The sequence below is a fragment of the Triticum dicoccoides genome, chromosome 6B (assembly GCF_002162155.2).
Source record: "Triticum dicoccoides isolate Atlit2015 ecotype Zavitan chromosome 6B, WEW_v2.0, whole genome shotgun sequence".
Classification (NCBI taxonomy): Eukaryota; Viridiplantae; Streptophyta; class Magnoliopsida; order Poales; family Poaceae; genus Triticum; species Triticum dicoccoides.
The window spans coordinates 352,127,507-352,135,541 of record NC_041391.1 but is presented as its reverse complement, the minus strand read 5'-3'; the positions used below and the strand labels follow the sequence as shown (position 1 = coordinate 352,135,541).

The window sequence follows — 8,035 nt, the reverse complement described above, 5'->3', positions numbered from 1 at the left end:
TCCCTCTTCCTTCCGATGAGTTCATAGCTGATGGCGGCCACCTTCTCTGTGCTCACGAACACCCAGATTTGACAGGGAGCAGCACATGGATGTCGATTTTTTGGCACCTCTGCTATCATGAAACTAGTATGGATAGGTTCAGGCACACTTTTGCTCGTTTTCAGCATGAGGAGGAAGAAGATGATTTAATTTCTTTGAGGGTAAGGATGATGATGCTGATAGTCCATATGTTGAAGCCCTGCTGACACAGCAGCCTAAGAATGTCGGAAGTGCATCGTTCTGTGATGATTCTGCCAACAAACAAAGGAAGAACAAGGAAGAAGAGAATTCTTGTCCTGTTGCAGTGCAGTTGCCATCTGAAGAAGGCGATCAAGAGCTGAAGCAACATGGAGCATCCCGGCCATCCTTGAATTCTCCTGGCAGCAGGAGGCACAGGCGCAGAGGTAACAGAAAGAAGGGGGAAGATGGTTCTGCTTCGAGTCCTATTGAAGCTCATGTGCCATCTGAAAAAACGAAGCAAAACAAGTCAAATTCTCCTGGCAATAGAAGGCACAGGTGTCGTGGTAACAGCAAGGAGTTGCATGATTCTGCTCTGAGTCCTGATGAAGCTCATGTGCCATCTGAAAAAGGGAAGCAAAAGAAGAAGTGGAATTCTCCTGGCAACAGAAGGACCAAAAGTCCTGGTAACAGGAAGAAGTCAAATTCTCCTGGCAACAGAAGGACCAACAGTCCTGGTAACAGGAAGAAGGAAGAAGATGATTTAATTTCTTTGAAAGGACTAATCCCGTGAGGATGCTGTACAAGAAAATAGGAGCAATATGGATCTCAAAACTGAAGAAAAGCAGGCCACCTGAGTGGCTCTGTGCTCAGAAAAGAGGATTGCTTACTGTTTCACAAAAATAGGATTTTTCTAAGCCATCCTCTGTCTATTAGGCCTTTTTCTAAGCCAGTCAAAATTACCAGGATAAAATCAGGGATTAAATGAGCGTTGGTTTGAACTCGACAAATATTTTTTATCAGCTAACCATGTTATGTAGCTACTGCATTGTCTTGCCGATAATCGTCTTCACACACTAGATATCAATTTATATGTGTGATTTCATTTGAATCTTGTAAGCCATAAAATTATTTTTGGCATCATCTGGTAGCCGGAAAAATGTTTAGTGTTTACTAACTCAATGTGGGTTGGGTCCTATCTTGCTTTTGTTTACTATACTCCTACTTGTTTATGTTAGCAATTAGAAAACCTAAGATTTAGGGCCCAAATCCAGGCCCCACGACTAATTTGTTAATGCATTAACCAAATGTGAAATGTGGCAGCATCAGCATGAGTATCGGGGGCCATCCTCCTTGGAATTTTGTCACTCTGTTTTTCTTGCTGGTCAAAGTGCGAGTACTGACAGGGGTTTTTGTTCTTAGATTTGGCCACCGGAGAGGATTGGTTCGATTGGTTCAAAGGAGTAGGACACGGGTAAATTGAATTCTTTTGCCATTAATTTACCTTTTGCCATTTTTCCCACAACCATCCAAGTCAGAGTATAAGCGACAGTTCATATGATGCAGCCAGGCCCTGCATTTGTTGGTGCATCTTCATGTCTACCATTTGATACTTCACAATTTTGGTCCTTGCCCCCCGGAAGCCAACCCCGTTCAGCGAATCTATGGCATGATTCAATTGGTGTGTCTCATGTCGTAACTCATCCGCCTCAGTCTCGTCTTTCGTTGACGCCGGAGCACAACGTAGTAGTGCTCGGGGGCGCATCTCTGCGGAAATCCTTACAAAGTATCCGAACCGGCTGTGGAGATTGGAAAAGGAAATCCCTAAATGCATCTCTGAAACAATGACATTTTTTCAATAATGAACTGAGACTAGCAGTTCATTTTTATTCTGTAGGGGGGATCTTTTTGGATGAAATTCTGAACACTATTCAAAGAAATAAGCAGCTGGCATTTGTTCAAGAATATACTAAGTCTGTGAACATTGTTTGTTTCTCTGTAGCCATTTGTTTAAGAATGTACTAATTCTCTGAACATTGTTTTGTTTTCCTGTAGCAAGTTATTTCTATAAACACTGAACATTTGCAAGGAAATCAGCAGCTTTCATTGTTAAGAGAATGAGCTAATTCTCTGAAAAACGTGTTGTTTTTCTGTAGCAAATTATTGTATGAATTCTGAACATCTGTGCAAAGAAACTGAGCTCTGAACATTATTCAAAACAACAGAGATAGAGCACAATCTGTATGTACATGAGCATTAAGCTAGAAGAATTCCTAATGTTACTGTGTTCCTTGTGTTTTTGGTTTTTTTGTCTTCCATGCTGTAGCACAGAGTCCATAAGTTTCATTGTTGTTGATTTTTTGTCAGTTACATATTTAACTGCAACCTGTTTTCTTGTTCACGCTGATTTTCAAAGTCCAAACTATTTGTCAGATAAAGACAACTCATTTTTAGCAGTTCATAATATTGTCGCTGTTTAGGGTCTAGTGTTTCCTTCCTTGCTTTTTGCATCACGACGCTTCACCCATGTTTTGACTATTTAAGTTGGTGTACAACTGTACATGGTATGTAAATATAATAGTCTGTTCTAACCTATTCTCTGTTTTTTTTCAGAGCGTGGCCTCCGAACATTCAGCAAAAGAGGGACATTGTGAATTTACTAGATTGCGACAAGTCTACACAGGGAATAGGCCGAGTTTGCAATGAGCAGCTTGCAGAGCTACTATGGCCTGAGTTCTCAAAGAGGAGATGGCATGGATTTAAGTACATTAATGTCCTTGTACAGCAAGGGAAGCTCCCAAGGTATTGGAAGTGAAATACTCCCAAATTCTTCTTCTCCGCCTGACAGTACACAAAGCATTGGAAGAGGCAACTGGGCGACCAAAGAATTAGTTCATTGGTTCCATACGCCATGGCAGAAAGTGGAGGCCGATCCCCAGGATGACCCTTTCTGCCGGATTCAATTAAGATGACGAAAAGTTTTTTGCCAAGGCCTTTTTTCCAGTATGCGTTTGAATATGGACACAGACTCAAAGAACGGTGGGATCTTTATGTGGTCGGGCTCCAAGTGGACCTTCAACCATGAGTCCTTCACCTGTCCGTTGCTCGACGGTCTGCCCAAACCTGTGCCGGGTCGTAGGATGAAAGCTGCTTTTACTGAGTTCTACTCAATGTAGCGGCGCAATAGGAGTTATTTTTGTATTACCGCTCTGCTATTGCAAGCTTCATCTGGATCTGTTATGTCATCCATATGAGCTAAGTTGAGAGGGAAATGGAAGAGGAGGCTTGGTTCGACATGATCTTCTGTCACGTCAATCCTTGTTCCTCAGAGCGGCGATCACACAACGGACGGGATTATGGAGTCGTCAAACGACATTACAGTTGCATCAAAGGTATCTAAGCAATGGTAACATCATTTGAAGAACATCCCTTCTATTTCTTTTCATTCCCTGATTTTTTCGTAGGTTAATAACTTACAGCGTAAATGTCAATAACTTACAGCATAAATATCTTTTTATAGGTAGTCTTTCAAACTAAAACGACAACACAGGCCTTACAAGATACTTCCTTTTTTCGTCCACTTTTTCTTCCTGCTAGTATCAGGTTCGGTAACATACACACAAGTAAAAATGCTCATCGTTTTTCTCTGCGCCACCATGCAAAAAAAAAGTGCCCCAAGAAGATAATTGCCTCCATTTCTTTCCCGTAGCATCCTATGTGCGTTGTAGCTCTCTGCCCACGACGTTGCGTTATGTCACCTGTTTTTGGAGGACAGATAAAGGGAATTAGTCCCTTCTGCTTTATATATAAGAAAATATGATAGCCATAACAAATCCTATAAGATTAACACTGCTAGTCCAGAATATTTAAGCATTACCGGATTATTTTGGGGGCATTGTGGCTTTTTATGGCCTGGCAGCCTGCACTTGGAACACTTCCTTACTGCTTTTTGTTTCTTAAGCTTATCAGAAGCCTTTTCATACATGGACTTTGGCCTATCACCAAGGTTGAAACCTTTTGTGCGTGACAGCGGGGGGTCTCTCAACCCAAATGTTTGATGCACCTCAACGCCACCCATGCTAGACGCACCAATGGTAGACACAATGTTTTGATGCACCTGCGTAGGGATATGCAGGTCGCCATCCCCCTCCTGCCTGGCATCAACATTCAGTTGCTGAGGATCATCAATACACCGTCGCTTCCCACCTGAGAGTTGTTGTTCTTGGCGGAGCCGCTTGTCTAACCTGACTTTGTTTATTGCCTCACCAATTCCTTCCACGAACAGGTCGTACGACCTGTCGTCCGTGCATTCGTTTGACAATGCGTCCGACACCTGGCTCATGACTATAGAATGCCTGACTGTCAAGTGTGTTCTCTGTCCATTTTGACCAACATTTCCATCCGTCATCATAGCTAACACATGCCCTGCAGCTACTGTCCACCTAGGATTTATAAAGCTTTCAGGGAGGCTACTCAACCCAATGTGTCTTGCTACCCCTAGGACGTGGCAGCAATGCAAACCGTCCCGATTGAACTTGGAACATGAGCAGCGGTAGACATCATCAGGTGATATTGACACAGTGTATATCCTCTTTGAAAACTCTGCGTCCTGGTATTCGCCACGCCTTGTCACAAGAAATGCTCTTGTTTCACCAGCAGCAGCAACGACCTCAACTCTGTAAGCTGTGGTTTTTTTCATCTCTTCCACAAATTTGGCGTATATTGGTGGTGTGTATATCTTTGCAGCCTCTCTTTCCATAGGGTCGTAACTCCAGTAACGTTGTTCTCTCAGTTCTGATTTCTCTCTCAGTCGATCAAGGTCGCTATGCTTCTTTTCCTGAACAATCTGGTACTGGTTGAAAAACGTTGCAATCGAGTCCTTTCGGAGGACGTAGCCTTGAACAGAGAGTTGGTGCTCTCGCTCCTCCCAGTTGATGACGTGAATGGGAAAAATTTGTCCATGTAGTATGCAGGGACCCACTCATCTCTGATTTCAAACAACCGCTTTAGGTGGGTTTCATCCTGAGCATCATGCTTCTCCAACAGAGCGTGCCATCCGCTCTCAAACTCTTCAGGCGTGAACGAGTTCCTGATTAGGCTCCGGAGCTCTGCATGCAAAGTTCCTCGGGCAGCAAAGAAAGGGACTAGTTTCTGTTTCATTTTCCTCTGGATGTGCCAGTTGCAGAAGCGGTGGGTTGAGTGCAACATGACAGCACGTATAGCATTCCGCATTGCGACATCCTGGTCTGTTATTATGGTTTCCGGGTGCAGACCCCCCATCGACCTCAGAAATGCTCGAAACAGCCACCTGAATGTGTCTTCCTTCTCATCCTTTAACAATGCCGCACCAAACAGGACAGTCTTTCCATAGTTGTCCACGCCAACCACAGGGGCAAATGGCATATTGTACTGGTTTGTGGAATAGGTGGTATCAAAAGAGACAAACTGCCCAAACTGGCTGTAGTTTGCTCTACCTATCTGATCTGTCCAAAACACACTTCTAACGGTGTTGTGTGCGTCGACCTGGAGCTGGTAACTGAAACCTGGCATCTTATCCTCAACGCTCTTGAAAATTTTCAGCAGCTCCTCAATGTCTTTGTTCTTGTGTTTAAGTCTTTTCTTTGCATTGCGGTTACTCAGATACTTAGCATCAAAAGGTACTCCTCTGAAGCTCCCCATCATCCTCCTGAATATGGTCATCACTTTCCTGGGGGCACTCTGCTTTCTTGAAGAATGTCAATCAATGCCTTGTCAGATTCAGACATCCTTTTGTGGCACTTCATAAACCTAACCAGCCACTCACTGGGAGACAGCTCATGATTGTGCTCAAGGTTTGTGGATTTTATAACCCATCGTCCAGATTCTTCTTTCACTATTATCTTAACTGGACACATTGTCCTGTTGATTCTGGAAGTCATCCTCTTCCTCAGCGCAGAGTCGTTGCACGCATTTGCCCGACTCCGGTTACAGCTGAATGACTGCTTGTTTATCTGCTTTGAAACCCTCGACTCATATGTGGTGTCCCTTTTTACCGCAAAACCCACACGCCGGGCATATGAGGCGAGAAAGAAGAATGCTTGGTCCCTTGAATCGAACTCAAGACCTGGCTCCAGCGCAGGAGCTTCCATGATTTCCCGAACAGATGGATAATCACCATTACCAAACATTCGGTCCATATCATGTTCCTCGGCTGTCGGGGGCTCAGGTTCAAGTGCACTTTGAAGCTCTGGGTCTGCAGCCACACCATCAGTCTGTTCCACACCATCCAGCACCGAATCTCCCTGGTCCGTGGCTACAGCTGCTCCATCCACCGGATTCGGGCCTTGCTGCGACTGGTGGACTGCGGAAGCAACGTCTCCACCCTCAGCAAGCTCATCTTCATGTATATCCATAACCTGGAAAAAACATACAGATGCAATTCCTTTTTTCTATAAGTATTTTTCTCTTTTTGGTTATTTTTAGATAGGCACACCTCACAAACTTGTGCATTTTTCAAAACATCCCATAAGAGTCATAGTTTCCTTTTCTTCATACCTCATTCAAGTCGAAGAGTGGTGGCTGCCTTTGCTCATGTGACTCTGTTGTATCCATGTCGAGAACATCATCAACCGAAGTGCCTGCTGCATTGGGACCATCCTCATCTGCATCAATAGCCTGGGGGCGGCACATAGAAAAGCATTTTGTGTTTATAAGCTCCTCATTTTTATCTCTTTTTTTGATAGTAAACAGCATGCATGCAGCTTGTGTTTGTTCATCAAACCATAGGTACTCAAAGTCATGTTTCTTTTGTACCTCGTTTAAATCAAACAGTGCAGGTTCTTTATGCTCATGAGGATCTGTTCCCGCGAAAGCCCCTGTCTCCGCCATGCCAAAAGCAATATTAGCTGAATGACTCGCCGAATTTATGCTAGCCTCAACTGCCGCAAGCTCTTGAATATTCTCTTGCTCCTCTCTAGCGCGACGCCTCTGCACAAATGACTTTTTTTGTTCCGCGAGAGGGAACGGGGAGGAGGGGAGTGGCAGCGTTAGCATTTCCCTACTTATTGAACCTCTTGCTTTTTGCTACAAAGAATTATTAAAGAGAGAGGGGGTTGGGGGTGATACCTGTGTAAATTTTTCCAGTAAAACGTGCACTGGCATGCTTGATGAACCAGCATTCATCATTTCTCTTACTAGCGGATAGACCACACCAGCACTGGTCATCTGAAAAGGAAGAAAAAAAAATGCAAATTAGAATAGTCACTTGTGTTTTTCCTGCAAAATCATAAATGTGCATTGTTCGAAGTCACATATCCAGTTCATTTCTTCTTTTAATATTTTTTCCGCTTACATATTATATATATTTCCTACAGATAGAAAGAATCCTCAAGATCCTGGTGCATTCTTTTTTGCTGTCGAAACTGAAGAAAGAAAGTGCCAGAACAACATCCTGTGTTCATTTTCTTTTTAATTTTCTTCCACAAGAATCATGGTTCTGTAAACACAGCAGCAGTTTCAAAATGGCTCAAAAAGTACAATGCATTCTTTGTCATGTAACAGCGTTCCTAAGCTATTATTGAATGATCACGGTTTTTTTCAACACGTCCTGGACTTTACATTTGATATATACATCAAGTTTCTGGGACAGAAAACCATCATGGACAACATATATTTTTGCTCCTTTTCACCCACTCTGTTCTTTCTATCGGGGTTGATCCCCAAATCAGATATGTTTGTTTTTTAACTACTAATCAGAGAAGCAGATAAAATGTAAAGGGATTTTCACAATGGAAGAGAAAATCAAAGAAAATGGTGGAGGAGAACTAACCATTTTTTTTGTCTTGTTTTTTTTCCTGTGCCTTTTTTTGCGAAGCCCTCCTGCTCAATTCCTCTTTTTTGATCCCTTTACAATTTATCGAGTCGAGCACGTGACACCACAGCCACCCTGTCTTAGCGTAACGCGAGTCGAGGAGGTCGCGGTAGCGACGACGGACGCCGAGACGAGCACGTGACACCACTGCCACCCTGTCTTAGCGTAACGCGAGTCGAGGCAGACGTC

At 43.5% G+C, this 8,035-nt stretch overlaps 1 pseudogene; it reads left to right on the top strand.

Moving 5' to 3' along the window:
• Positions 1 to 2,617: 2,617 nt before the first annotated feature.
• LOC119322876 lies at positions 2,618 to 7,578 on the top strand (annotated as a pseudogene).
• The last annotated feature ends 457 nt before the right edge of the window (positions 7,579 to 8,035 follow it).